The sequence below is a fragment of the Erinaceus europaeus genome, chromosome 1 (genome assembly GCF_950295315.1).
Source record: "Erinaceus europaeus chromosome 1, mEriEur2.1, whole genome shotgun sequence".
NCBI lineage: Eukaryota > Metazoa > Chordata > Mammalia > Eulipotyphla > Erinaceidae > Erinaceus > Erinaceus europaeus.
Window position 1 is genome coordinate 110,834,329 of NC_080162.1, and position 15,818 is coordinate 110,850,146.

Here is a 15,818-nt window from a genome sequence, read left to right on the forward strand (position 1 = left end):
GTTTGTTACTTTATATATAGATGAATTGCCTTCTGCCTTTAACTAGTCATGAAACTATTACATGTGATCATGACTTTAAAACAAAATAGACACTGTAAATCTGTCTCATGTTAGTAGCTGGATTGTCTTGAATGTACTTTATGAGATATGCATTCTACTAAGTGATTAAAAATTGTCAGAAACCAGAGTAAAAAATTGTCACAATCAGTGAAACCAGTACCACCTCAGCATGTTTCACTTCAGACTGTGTCCAGATACATCAGGCATGGAATGTCAACCCTCCAGCTTCATTCCTCTGGTGAGACCTCTCCTAGCTTGTAGGAACTTCTTGATTCCATTTCAGGTGGTGCACTTCCTAACAAAGCCTCAAAACCTAGATATAGAACAGGACCCATGAGATAGGGCATATGTACACATGTCTCCATACATTGGGGGAAAATACATACCTTACAGCAAAAGTGCACAAGTCTGCAGTGAGTCACTAAATGCAGCAAGCAAATAGAAAGACCTAAACAAGATACCATAAGGTACCTAATCAAATAGTTTCTACTTAGACCTGGATACCCTCCTCAACTACTACCTATTTCACTTCCCTCAGTCACTCCAAGGCTAACCTGGTCAGACAAAGTAAGGTTTACAAAAGCTGGATAAGTACAAGAGATGAGCATACTTCAGTGATGGCTCTTTGGTCACTACCAGGCCACCCCATCACCCAGACCCTCGTCAGAGAGTTCTGGGATTTCCACACAGACATGATGGGCCTAGACCTCTAACAGATCCCTCTCGCCACTGTCACTGGTCATCTCCATCAGGAACAACATAATGGACCCCTTTGTGGGCCCCATAGGACCTTGCCCTCAGTGTGGATCAACAATGTAGGAACAGCCCCAATCATCAAAGGGAGGTTGGGCAACATACTCTACCACTCAAGGAAGACTAGTCCTGAAATTAGTGTAGCCTAGAATATTCCTAGCTGTGACCACAGAACATGAGCTCAGATCTACAGGATGCAGAGGTTACAAAGGCTCCTGAGATGAATATGGGTCCCAGATAACATTGATGGGGTTTATAGTTAACAGTTTTTTTCAATATTTATTTATTTATTTATTCCCTTTTTTGTTGCCCTTGTTTTATTGTTGTAGTTATTACTGTAGTCTGTCTTCGTTGTTAGATAGGACAGAGAGAAATGGAGAGAGGAGGGGAAGACAGAGAGGGGGAGAGAAAGACAGACACCTGCAGACCTGCTTCACCGCCTGTGAAGTGACTCCCCTGCAGGTGGGGACCCCGGAGGCTCGAACCGCGGTCCTTACATTGTCCTTGAGCTTTGCGCCATTTGCTCTTAACCCACTGTGCTACCACCCGACTCCCACAGTAGTTAACAATATTTTTATACATTTCCCATATTTCCAAGCTACTCTCTTCCCTAATCCAGCTTTCTAGTCCTTTTTCCAACTATGACACCATCTCCCCAGACAATACCTTGGGTCCACCTGCATGTTAGCTGTCAGGCTCAGGCAAAACTGCAATAATCTTGCCTTTAGGTTCCTGATTATTTAACAATTTGTTCGGCTTTATATCTTAATGCTTTTTCAGCCACCAGGTTCCAGATGCTAACATGATGGCAGCTTGACATCCCTGGACAGATGACCTCACCAATGTGTGTTGGAGCCCCATCTCCCCAGAGCCCTGCCCCACTAGGGAAGAGAGACACGGGCTGGGAGTATGGATCAATGCCCAAGTTCAGCCGAGAAGCAATAACAGAAGACAGATCTTCCACCTTCTGCACCCCAATAATGACCCTGGGTCCATACTCCCAGAGGGATAAAGTATTGGAAAGCTATCAAGGGAGGGGATGGGATATGGAGTTCTGGTGGTGGGAACTGTGTGAAATTGCACCACTATTATCCTGACCTTGTCAATATTTATATTTTATAAATTTAAAAAATATCATAATTTAGAGAGTCAGGCAGTAGCGCATGTGGCGCAAAGTGCAAGAACCACCATAAGGATTCTGGTTGGAGCCCCTGGCTCCCTACTTGCAGGGAAGTCGCTTCACAGGTGGTGAAGCAAGTCTGCAGGTGTCTATCTTTCTCTCCCCCTCTCTGTCTTCCCCTCCTCTCTCCATTTCTCTCTGTCCTATCCAACAACAACGATAACAATAAAACAAGGGCAACAAAAGGGAATATTTAAAAATTTATCATAATTTGAAAAAATAGATGTATGTTGGTTATATAATCTAGCAATATAATCACCAATGAAATACTTTGATATTGTATGTGAATTTTAATTTAATACTGGACTAAAAATTACACCTGGTACAGGTATGGAAATGTCTAAGACTCTCTATAAAACAGGTTTTAAAAGTATAGCACATTTACAGTACTGCTGTTTAACTTCAAAAGAATTGTCAAAGTTTCTTGTTAATCCCCATTTAAAACGCAATAAAAATAATGAAATAAAATGGACACTAGTAAAGTTTTTTTTTTCTCCTTTTAAAAGGAATTCACAATTGGGTAAAGAAGGAAAAAAGAGGAAACAGCATTTTTGAATTTTCATAACAGTATGTGGTGTTAGCTTTGATCCTAAGGACTCAAAAAGCTAAAATAACTGTCCAATGTCACGTTCATCAACTACTAAAACGGATTAGGGTTCCGGGGCCCCTTGGAGGCTGCCTCCCTGGCCAAGAATGGAATATTCTGGGAGGCTAACAGCTAGAGACAAGAGGGAAGTTAGGGAGAAGCACAAGGAACAGAGGCAGAGGAGGAGAACCAAAACTAATTGCAGGAGTTTTACCAAAGAACAGAGAAAGCTTTGACTTCCTCAAACTCATTCCTTATCACCTGAGGAACTGCCCACTCATATTCTTTTTTTAGCTTTTGAAATAGCTTTTCTGAAGGTATAAATAGTCTGCATTTTAGGAATTTATAGAGGCATGATTTGATTACTAATCAGTCCAACCCAGAGCACTTCACTGAACAATTATGGTGACTACATGCCCAGAACTAGCCACTTTTTGAAACTTGCTTCCACATACTGGTAACTACATTATTTTGTTGTTTATTTGTTTTGTTTTAATTACTTTTGCCCAGAGTTACTTAACTCTTCTCCTGTATCCTCTTTTCTGTTATCTGTGGTACAACTTGATTCAGAAGCTTTATGACAGCAGTTATAAGCAAAAAAAATCAGCCAAAAGTAATGGTTAAAAACTTCATTCCAAATTTGTTACAGTTTTATAGGGTACACACTAATTTTAACACAAAGCATTGTTTTTCAAGATGATTTAATTATCCTTCAGCAATAGTTCTTATACACATGAAGATCAAAGCAACTTATTAAAAATTGAGCTCAAAATTTATTTGTGGCTTAGGAACATAAAATAATTATGTTAAATGTATATTCTGGGATTGGGTGGTAGCACACTTGGTAAAATGTACAAGATACTAAGAACAAAGCCCGAGTTAAAGTCCTTGATCTCGTGGTCTGGGAGGTGGCACAGTGGATAAAGCATTAGACTCTCAAGTGTGAGGTCTTGAGTTTAATCCCTGGTAGCACATGTACCAGAATGTCTGGTTTTCTCTGTCTCTCTCTTCCTATCTCCTTTATGAATAAATAAAATATTTAAAAAATAAACACTTAGGAATCCAGTGGTAGTGCAGCAGGTTAAGCGCACACACGTGGCGCAAAGCACAAGAACCAGCTTAAGGATCCTGGTTTGAGCCCCGGGATTCCCAACTGCAGGGGAGTCCCTTCACAGACGGTGAAACATGTCTGCAGGTGTCTACCTTTCTCTCCCCCCTGTCTTCCTCTCCTCTCCATTTCTCTCTGTCCTATCTTAACGACGACATCAATAACAACAAAGGGCAACAAAAGGAAAAATAAATAAAATTTTTAAAAAAGATAATCTTTAAATAAAATAAAATAAATCCTTGATCTCCACCTACGTGGTGGGGAGGTGGAGCATTACAAGTGGTGAAACAGTGCTAAAGGCATCTCTATTTTGTCTCTCTCTTCTCTCTCACACTCTGGATGAAATGAAGGAGTCTGCTGGGAAATGTATATTCAGGGGCCAGGTGGTAGTGGTTAAGTGCTCACATTACAGTGATCATGGACCCAGGTTCAAGCCCCTGGTCCCGAGCTGCAGAGGAAAAGCTTCACAAGTGGTGAAGCAGGGCTACAAGTGTATCTCTGTCTCTCTCCATCTCTATCTCTTCCTCCCCTCTCAATTTCTCTCTGTCTCTATCCAATAATAAATAGTTTTTTTTTAAAGGAAATGTATATTCAAAGTATATTCAAAAAATGCCCCTGGCATTTTAATTTAAGGAACAAGGAGAGCTCTAGCAGACAGTAAGAGATCTGGCTGTTACCATTTAACTCAAATAAAATTCAGTGTGCTGGGCATGGAAATGAGATTAAAGTGCTGAAGCTAGTGAAGATGACAGATGCCAAGTTGCTTGGGTAATGGACAAATATACACCTCAGTGGCTACAGCACCTTTCAGAACAGCAGACAGCAGCAATCAGGCATCAATGTTTTACAAACATCAGTTGCTTGCTGAATCACAGCATGTGATAATTTAGTGTTTCTCTCTACCGGCCTGTTCTAGTAAATTTCCTTTAACTAAATTATAAAAGGTAGCGAGTGCAGGGATGTAGGGAGTCAAGACTTCACCTTCTATTTAGGACTTAGAAGCTACAGTGAATGTTACTCATACCTAATATGGAGGAGAGAAAAATTATCTTCCCTCTACCTTTCTATGCTCTTGGCTGAGAACCCTTCTAACAAAAGACAAATTAACAAGAGAAAAACAGAAGTTTAATAACATGTATCTGCTGTATTTATATATATAACATCATACATATTTAGACCTCTGTACTGATAAGTTTCCAGAGATTAGTCATGCCCTTCAATCAGCACAGAGACTCTTTACGAGTTCTCAGCAGCACAATATCACTTGTATACCCCACTATGGTAACAGCAGTAAGAACAGAACCAATGTCAGTGTTCATCAGAATCACATGGAGGTGACTGAGCGTTACTCCCAGATTTCTGTTAGTATGTCTAAATCATGGCATTAGAAAATGCATTTTGAGGGGCTGGGCAGTAGCACAGTGCACATGGCACAACGTTCAAGGACCTGTTCTAGGATCCCAGTGCAAGCTCCTGGCTCCCCACCTGCAGGGGTCACCCTCACAAGCAGTGAAAGCTCTGCTTTCTTTCTATCCTATCCAACACCAATAACAACAATAACAAAAAGGACAACAAAAATAGGGGAAAAATGGCCTCCGGGAGCAGTGAATCTGTGGTGCAGGCACCGAGCCCCAGTGATGCCCCTGGAGGCAAGAAAAAGAATGTATTTTGGGGCCAGGTGGTGGTACACCTAGTTATATGCACACAATATAGTATACAAGTACCTGGTCCCCATCTGCACAGGAAAAGCTTCAGGAGTGGCGAAGCAGGGCTATAGGTGTCTCTCTGTTTCTCTCTCTCTCTATCTTCCAATCCCCTCTCATCTTCTCTGTCTCTATCCAGTAATAAATAAATAAAATTAAAGAAAACCTATTTCTACACATCTTGGGGATTATTGCTATTTTTCTTAAATTGCATAGCATCTTGACTTCACAAAAGCTACTTTCCATCCTATCAAGCAGTAAAAGTGTCTTTGCTAAGAGAGTTTATTTACAAACTAATAAAAGAACTATCATGACTTAAAAGAAGAAAGTAGAAGTATAACTCCAGCATATGGGCTGCAAGCAATCAACTTAAGGACCTTACAAATGGAAGTAGAGTGTTCTGACTACTAAGACACTTGCCTAGCCACACCATTTGACTTTTGAAGGGCTATTCTGACTACAAATTTTATTAGTGATTTAATAATGACTGACAAGTTTGTAGGATAAGAAGGGTACAATTTGGGGCCGGGTGGTGGTGCACCTGGTTGAGCGCACATGTTACAGTGTGCAAGGACCTGGGTTCAAGCTCCCGGTCCTCACCTGCAGGGGGAAAGTTTCACAAGTGGTGAAGTAGGTCTGCATGCTTTTCTCTGTCTCTGTCTCTCTCCCTCTCTGTCTCCCCTTCCCCTCTATTTCTGGCTGTCTCTATCCAATAGATAAAGATAACAATAAAAAAAAAAAAAAGATACAATTCCCACCACCAGAGTTCCACATCCCATCCCCTCCATGGGAAGCTTCCCTTTTCTTTATCCCTCTGGGAGTATGGACCAAAAATCTCTATGGATGCAGAAGGTGGAAGGTCTGGCTTCTGTAATTGTTTCTCTGCTAGACATGGGTATTGGCAGGTAGATCCATACCACCAGCCTGTTTCTATCTTTTTTCTAGTGGGGTAAGGGCTCTGGGGACTGCAAGATTTTAAACAGATGTGCCAATGAGAACCGAAACACACATAGGATGCCCGATGTTGTAGTGCTATGTACCTTCCAAACTACTGAGGTGAAGAAAAACAAGCAACAAGAAGACAATGTGCTAGAAGGCTACCTCCATCTAGTAAGAAAGAAAGAAAAAGGAAAAAAAAAAAAGGGCTGGACTGACATTACAAGGAAAATAACCTACAGCTAAAACAGAGATCAGACAGGAAAACAAAGCAGAAGTCCTGCTGTAAAGTCAGTCAAGAAAAGGTAGCATCAGGGAGGGGGTAGACAGTATAATGGTTATACAAAGAGAGTCTCATGCCTGACACTCTGAAGTCTCAGGTTCAGTCCCCCACATCACCAAAAGCCAAGGCTGATCAGTGATCTGGAGAAAGAAAGAAAGAAAGAAAGAAAGAAAGAAAGAAAGAAAGAAAGAAAGAAAGAAAGAAAGAAGGAAAGAAAGGAGGGAGGGAAGGAGGGAAGGAGGGAAGGAAGGAAGGAAGGAAGGAAGGAAGGAAGGAAGGAAGGAAGGAAGGTTGGTGGAGCACCTGGTTTAGCGTACATGCTACAATGCACAAGGACACAGGTTTGAGCCTTAAGAAAGAAAGGAAGAAAGAAAGGGGGAAAAAGGAAGGAAGGAAGGAAGGAAGGAAGGAAGGAAGGAAGGAAGGAAGGAAGGAAGGAAAGAAGGAAGGAAGGAAGGAAGGAAGGAAGGAAGGAAGGAAGGAAGGGTGGGTGGGTGGGTGGTGGAGCACCTGGTTTAGTGTACATGCTACAATGCGCAAGGACACAGGTTTGAGCCCTAAGAAAGGAAGAAAGAAAGGAAGAAAGAAAGAGGGAAAAAGGAAGGAAGGAAGGAAGGAAGGAAGGAAGGAAGGAAGGAAGGGAGGGAGGGAGGGCGGGCGGTGGAGCACCTGGTTTAGCGTACATGCTACAATGTGCAAGGACACAGGTTTGAGCCCTGGTCCCTGCCTGCAAGGGGAAAGCCTTACAAGTGGTGAAGCAGTGCTGCAGGTGTCTCTCTCCCTCTTAATCTCCCCTTCCATCTCAATTTCTGGCTGTATCTATCTAATAAATAAATATAATAAAAAATAAAAGAAATAAAATAAAACTTTAAAAGAAAGAAAGAGAGAAAGGAAGAAAGGAAAGGTGTGGGTGGGGGAAATAGCATAATGGTTACGCAAACTGACTTTCATGCCTAAGGCTCCAAGGTCCCAGGTTCAATCACCTGTATCACCATAAGCCAGAGTTGAGCAGTGTTCTGGTGTTTTTCTCTCTCTCTGCATCTCTCTCAAAAATAAAATAAAATAAAATAAAATATTTTTTAAAAGAAGAAGAAAGAAAAAAAGAAAGAGAAAGGGAGGGGGAGGGGAGGGGAGAGGGAGGGGAGGGGGAAGGGGAGGGGAAGGGGAAGGGGAAGGGGAAGGGGAAGGGGAAGGGGAAGGGGAAGGGGAAGGGGGCAGCTTGACTGACACCCTGCTCAGCTCCTGACCCAGGAATTAACTGTATGTTGCAATCACTCCACCTTAGGACTGATTCAACAGCAGGTTGTGGAAACTGGGGCTGTACAAGGAAGTGACTTAGTCACACAAAGCTGAGCAACTCAACCAAACATGGGCAATACAACTAATTTTAAAATTATTTCAAGAGCTAAGGAGACAGCATAATGGTTATGCAAAGGACTTTCATGCCTGCAGCTCCAAGTTACCCGGTTCAATCTCCAGTACCACCACAAGCCAGAGTTGAGCAGTGCACTGGTGTTTCTCTTTATGTCTTTCTGTATCTATCTCATTAAAATAAAATAAATAATATATTTTTACAAATAAAATAATAAAAAATAAAAGTATTTTAAAACATATATGTAATGAAAATATAATATGTGTTCAGTAGCATAATGAAAAGACTTCTTAAATTCTCCCACCTAACACCGAGTCTAGCACACAAAAGACGTCAGTGAATACAGAAGAATGATTCCCGGGGGCTGGGCCAGCCTAACATCTGAGAGAACATATGAGAGGTGGGGCTGCAGTGTCTCCTGGGTCCAGCCTAGAAAACTCTTCTCACAGAATGAGGAGAGTGGAAAGATCCAATTCTCTCTAATAAAGATAAAAAAGAAGGGAGCTCGGTAGTAAAGCTGTGGGTTAAAAGTGCACATGGCATGAAGCGCAAGGACCAGCATAAGCATCCTGGTTAGAACCCCAGCTCCCAACCTGCAAGGGGTTTGTTTCGCAAGCAGTGAGGCAGGTCTGCATGTGTCTCTCTTTCTCTTCCCCTCTCTGTCTTCCCCTCCACTCTCGATTTCTCTCTTTCCTAGCCAACAACAAGGACAGCAATTAACACCAAAGGCAACAAAATGGGAAAAATGGCCTCCAAGAGCAGTGGATTCATAGTGTAGGCATGGAGCCCCGGTGATAACCCTGGAGGCAAAAAACATTCAGAAAGCTGAAAATGAATTAGGGCTAGCCCACCAGGTAGGGCTTATGTCTTGGCAAGCATGCAGCCACAGCACTGGGAAAAGCTCTGGGAGTAAGGTGTCTCTCCCTATCCCTCTCCATCTGTATGAAAAGACAGCTTGGAAGTGGTGAAACACACTGGACACACACAGAGAACAACATGAAATTACCTGTACTATAGAGTTGCTTCGTGCTATCTAATGTAAGGAAAACTAAGACCAAGCATCACTTAGACACAACAATCATTGCAGTATTCACCTGGATTTTTTTTTTTTTTTTTGCCTCCAGGATTATCACTGGGGCTCGGTGCCAGCATTACAAATCCACTACTCCTGGAGGCTATCTTCCCATTTTGTTGCCCTTGTGGTTTCAGCTGGATTTTTTTACTATAACTTTTTCTTTTCACCAGAGCACTGCTCAGTTCTGGGACCCTGGAGCCTCAACCAGGAAAATCTCTTTGTATAACCATTATGCTATCACTGCCACCCTTCAGCTGGATTTTTCAAATTAATTTTGCAAAACCTCAACAAAATGTTTTGTAATATATTTAGAATATTAACTATATTATAGTAACTTTATTATATATAGTATAGTCATTATATTATAGTAACTTTCTCTCTCTCTTTTTTTTTTTTTTTTTACAAGAGCACTGCTCAGCTCTGACTTATGGTGGTTCTGAGGATTGAGCCTAGTACCTTCAGTGTATTAGGCTTAAGAGTTTGTTTGCATAACCATTATGCTATCTCCCCAGCCCTATAGTAACATCTTAAGCAGGCTTTTCCTACTTAATAATAAATCACTGTACTTGCCACATTTACAACAAAAATAAGATGGGATGAAAAATATCAAAGACAGGTCCAAAAAAGATGACAGAGGACCTAGTAGGGGTTGTACTGTTATATGGAAAACTGAGAAATGTTATCCATGTACAAACTATTATATTTACTGTCGAATGTAAACATTAATTACCCAATAAAGAAATTTTTAAAAAAGACAAAGAAAAATATCAAAGACATCAAACACAGTGAGTTTTAGAACACTTTAGTTTCAGTTAGATGTGTGTGTGTGTGTGTGTGTGTGCGCGCGCGCACGCGCGCGCATCGTGTGAAATGCTCTGAACACTTAAGATTTCAAATACACAAGTACTAGAGACAGGTGGTAGCACACTTGGAAGGGCGCACACATTACCACATGAGGACCCAGGTTCAAGCCCACAGTTCCCATCTAGCAGTAAAGCTTCGGTTTCTCCTCCTATTCTTCTTCTTTTCTTTTTCTCTCTACCTATTTCTCTGTCTCTATTGGGGGAAAAGTAGCCACTGGAAGCAGTGGATTCACCACCGAGCCTGGCCACTACCACAATAAAGGAAGGTTCACTCTCTCCACCTTTTTGTCTCTACCCAAAACAGTAACTATAATAAAGAAAGAAAATATACCAGAATAAACTATTCTATTCTAATTCCCAAGAAATGTTTTCTGTATAGGTATTCCTTCACATGTTAAGACTCCACCAACACAACTGTGCAAACCAGCAATCACCCACTCCAAGACTTTCTTTTTCTTTCTTTTTTCAGTGCCTCTTCCATTACCCACTGACCTAGCAGACACTGTCATCTGACGGTCAGCCCAAAGCTTGTATTTGGGGCACCTTATGTACACACCTCCTTTCTCTCATGCCCACCTTTCAAGATTTTCTTCTTCAGTCTCTAAAGTAACACACAGAAGAACCACTGTATTACCTGTCTTCAGTCTCCTGAGTCATCCCATAGCATGTGCTATCCCACCACGGGTCACAGAACTTTCTGTGATGATAGAAACATCCTCTATCCGGGCGGGGGTAGATAGCATAGTGGATATGCAAAGACACTCTCATGCCTGAGGCTCCAAAGTCCCAGGTTCAATACCCCACACCACCGTAAACCAGAGCTGAGCAGTGTTGGAGATCTCTTTCCTGATTAATCCTCTGATTAAACAACATAGCACTAACCAGTCACATATATCTTACTGAGCCCTTAGAATGGAGTCAGGGTGACTAGAGAAATTTATTTTTATTCAATTTTAAGTCATTAAATTTAAATATTTAGATGTGGCTACTAGTTACCAAGACAACAGAGCCTTTATGCACAAACATCAAAACAAGGTACTTATCCTTCCCGCCTCCTGTGTTTTCCAATTCTTGCTCCAGTATTAATTCTGAAGGGAAAAAACTTTGTCGTTCCATTTGAGAATCGCAAAATGTGCCTGAGGACAATATCTATAAATAAACCATAATAAAATAAACTACATAGAAATTGATTCTTGGGGAGTCAAGCTGTAGCGCAGCGGGTTAAGCGCAGGTGGCGCAAAGCACAAGGATTGGCATAAGGATCCTGGTTCAAGCCTTGGCTCCCCACCTGCAGGGGAGTCGCTTCACAAGCAGTGAAGCAGGTCTGCAGGTGTCTCTCTTTCTCTCCCCCTCTCTGTCTTTCCCTCCTTTCTCCATTTCTCTCTGTCCTATCCAACAATGGCGACAACAATAATAACTACAACAATAAAACAACAGGGGCAACAAAAGGGAATAAATAAAATAAATATTTAAAAAAAAAAGAAATTGATTCTTGTGGTCCAGGGGGTGGTGCAGTGGGTAAAGCACTGGACTCTCAAGCATGAGGTCTGGAGTTCCATCTCCACCAGCACATGTACCAACGTGATGTCTGGTTTGTGTGCCCCCCATTCCTCTCATAAATGAGAAATTTATTCTTAGCAGATATAATAGTGCTGGCAGGGTGTGGAGAAAAAGAGAATCCTTGGTGGTCTGGGAGGTGGTGCAATGGATAAAGCACTAGACTCTCAAGCATGAGGTCCTGAATTCAAAATGTCTCTCTGGAAACTATATTTTAATAAACCATAATGTTGGTATTAGGAAATCACAAATCATCTAGGAAAATAATCTAAGGGCCCAGGCAGTGGCACACCAAGTTGAGCACACACATTACCATGCTCAAGGACCCAGGTTCAAGCCCCTAATCCCCACTTGCAGGAACAAAGCTTCCTGAGTGGTAAAGCAGGGCTGCAGGTGTCTCTTTCTCCCTACCTCCTCTCCCCTCTGTTTCTTAACTTGCCAAATGAGAAGAAAAGAAAAGTGAGTCAAAGAAAGTGAAGATATTTTCCCAATACCCAAAGTAATCTCCCCATCAGGGAGATAAGATGCGTACACAACTCTGTGAAAAGATGGCATGACAAGAGAACCATAACAGGCTCTTGCAACTTACGCCTTCCCAAGAAGTGCAACCGTATTCTAGGCTAGACTATGTCCTAGGCCCTGAGCTGTATCAGACCACTACATGAAAACTTTACAATCTTATATTTTTCTTCTCCTGTAATATAAAGCAATAAATCTCACTGTAAAACTAACCTATCATATAACATGTGTCTGGAATAGATGCTCCTCTGACATGTTGGGTCTTTTGTTTGTTTGTTTGCTTGCTTTGGATAGAGACAGAGAGAAATTGACAGGGGAGTAGGAGAAAGAAAAGGAGAGAGGCACCTGCACTTCTTTACCACTCGTGAAGCTTCCCCACTACTTGTGAAGCTTACTCGTGAAGAACCAGGGACTTGAACCTGGGTCCTTGTGCAGTGTAATGTGTGTGTTTAGCCAGGTGCACCACTGCCTTGCCCCCTGACATGTTTCCAATAACCTCTAAGCACAACAATTATCAAACTATTTTATCCTAAAAACTATGTCAACATAATTTTTTAAATGTGTTCTTCTTCTAGGCAGAGATCCTTGTGAACAAGGATCACACAATTTTAAGGATGGGTGTTTTTGTTTGTTTGTTTGTTTGTGTCACTGCTGAGGTTTCAGCACTCCACATTGACTTTCTCAGATACAAAGAGAAACAAACAGAAAGAGAGGAAAAGTCATAGCACGAAGCTTTATTCAATGTGGTGGGGACAGGCGTGAGCCTGGATCACACAACTGGCAACACAGACACACTACTCTATTTTGCTGGCCATGGAATTTTTTTTTTTTTAATTTTTGCCACAAAAGTTTCCAATGCAGCTCAGTGTTTACAAAATAAATCCACCACTCCTGGTAGCTGTTTTACTTTTTTTTTTTTTCATTTTTTTCTTCTTAATAGAAACAGAAAAATTAAAAGAGAAGGGGAAAATAGAAAAGGAGAGAGAGAGAGAAAGTGACCTGCAACACTGCTTCCCCACTTGTGAAGTTTCTCATCGACTGCATGTGGATGCTTGCCAGAGCTTGAAATGATCCTTGCACATGGTAATAATATACATGCTGTACTGGGTGGGCCTTCTCCCTGCCACTTCAATCCCTAAAGTGCACCATAATAAATCAATAAATGCTCCAAGTGAAGAAACAAGTCACTAAAAAAAAAAAATCTACATATATTAGGACTATGGTTCCATCAGAACTGCTTGGTACTGGAACATGAATAGACACACTGACCAGTGGAATAGAATTGAGAGCTCAGAAGTGAGCCCCCACACCTATGCACATCTAATCTTTGACAAAGGGGCCCAGACTATTCAATGGGGAAAGCAGAGTCTCCTCAACAAATGGTGTTGGAAACAATGGGTTGAAACATGCAGAAGAATGAAACTGAACCACTGTATTTCACCAAATACAAAAGTAAATTCCAAGTGGATCAAGGACTTGGATGTTAGACCACAAACTATCAGATACTTAGAAGAAAATATTGGCAGAACTCTTTTCCGCATAAATTTCAAAGACATCGTCAATGAAACGAATCCAATTACAAAGAAGACTAAGGCAAGTATAAACCTATGGGACTACATCAAATTAAAAAGCTTCTTCACAGCAAAAGAAACCACTACCCAAACCAAGAGACCCCTCACAGAGTAGAAGATCTTTACATGCCATACATCAGATAAGAGTTTAATAACCAACATATATAAAGAGCTTGCCAAATTCAACAACAAGACAACAAATAACCCCATCCAAAAATGGGGGGAGGACATGGACAGAATATTCACCACAGAAGAGATCCAAAAGGCTAAGAAACATGACAAAATGCTCCAAGTCTCTGATTGTCAGAGAAATGCAAATCAAGACAACAATGAGATATCACTTCACTCCTGTGAGACAGTCATACATCAGAAAAGGTAACAGCAACAAATGCTGGAGAGGGTGTGGGGTCAAAGGAACCCTCCTACACTGCTGGTGGGAATGTCAATTGGTCCAACCTCTGTGGAGAACAGTCTGGAGAACTCTCAGAAGGCTAGAAATGGACCTACCCTATGACCCTGCAATTCCTCTCCTGGGAATATATCCTAAGGAACCCAACACATCCATCCAAAAAGATCTGTGTACACATATGTTCTTGGCAGCACAATTTGTAATAGTCAAAACCTGGAAGCAACCCAGGTGTCCAACAACAGATGAGTGGCTGAGCAAGTTGTGGTCTATATACACAATGGAATACTACTCAGCTGTAAAAAATGGTGACTTCACTGTTTTCAGCCAATCTTGGATGGACCTTGAAAACTTCATGTTAAGTGAAGTAAGTCAGAAACAGAAGGATGAATATGGGATGATCTCACCCTCAGGCCAAAGTTGAAAAACAAGATCAGAAAAGAAAACACAAGTAGAACCTGAACTGGAATTGGCATATCACACCAAAGTAAAAGACTCTGGGGTGGGTGGGTGGGGAGAATACAGGTCCAAGAAGGATTCAGAGGACTTAATGGGGGTTGTATTGTTATATGGGAAACTGGGGAATGTTATGCATGTACAAACTATTGTACTTACTGTTGAATGTAAAACATTAATTCCCCAATAAAAAAAAAAATCAGAGTCAAAAAAAAAAAGAAAAAAATATTATGACTATGGTTCTATTAAAGGTATTTATTTTTTTTTGCCAAGGACATAGTAGTATGTAGAAAGTCTAATTCTAATTTTATATCAAAAGATACATAACACCTAGAGTTTGCTGATAAGTAAAAATGATAATTATGGTGTACAATCCCCCAGATTTTACTTCAATAACATAAGTGATCACAACTTTTTAAAACACGACTGACAGAAATCTGAAGGGGCCAGGATAGCTCACCAGTAGAGGGCTCGGCCTCGCGTGAGCTTAATGTGCAGCTCGGCAATACGAGAATCCGGCATGAAGCCCAGCCAGTCTATCTTGGCGTTACTCTCGATTGCACTCTGTCATTTCACAAACATCTCATAAAAACTGCAGCAAAGGTGGGCGCGAGGAATAACATCATCGCAAGACTGGCCAGCTCCTCATGGGGCGCGAGCGCTTCCACACTACGATCATCATCTCTGGCATTATGCTATTCCACTGCAGAATACTGTGCCCCAGTATGGTTCCGTAGCCCCCACGTCCACTTGGTCGATTCCAAATTATATTCCTCCATGAGGATAATTTCTGGAACCATCCGTTCCACCCCGGTTTCATGGCTGCCAGCTCTTAGCAACATCGCCCCACCAGATATTCGTCGGGATGCGGCATCATCTAAGTTCATTTCCCACGTCTATGCTCGACCGGACCTGCCAATATACGCGGATATCTTCACCCACCCTGTCCAACGCTTGACGTCTCGTCACCCAATCTGGTCCCCTACGCCTACACTGAACTTCTCTGTTCCAGACTCTTGGAAACAGAGTTGGCAGTCAGCTGAGGTAAAGAACAAACACCTCATCACAGACCCCTGCAAGCGTCACCCCGGCTTTGACCTAGCACGTTATGATTGGGCCCTCCTCAATCGCTATCGAACAGGCCATGGCCGGTGCGCCGCTATGTTCCATCGCTGGGGAGCCAGAGACGACCCGAACTGCCCCTGCGGCTACAGACAGACTATGACCCACATAGTCAACGACTGCCACCTCTCCAGATTCAAAGGGGGTCTCGAAACTTTACATCAGGCTCAACCTGACGCTGTTGACTGGCTACGGAAGAAGGGCAAACGCTAGAAGAAGAAGTAGAGGGCAGCACCTGGAGATGTCTCCAGGAGCAGCTTCACAAGTG

At 41.9% G+C, this 15,818-nt stretch overlaps 1 protein-coding gene across 4 annotated transcripts in view; it reads right to left on the bottom strand.

Moving 5' to 3' along the window:
• CCSER2 (coiled-coil serine rich protein 2) overlaps positions 1-15,818 on the bottom strand; it is a 140,044-nt gene that overhangs the window by 103,754 nt on the left and 20,472 nt on the right. The window contains exon 2 of one of the 4 annotated variants that reach the window (XM_060193588.1): positions 224-373. The exons of the other annotated variants lie outside the window; for them this stretch is intronic. The gene's annotated coding sequence lies outside the window, so the exon portion shown is untranslated. The remainder of the gene's footprint in view (positions 1-223; positions 374-15,818) is intronic. 4 annotated transcript variants of the gene reach the window in all.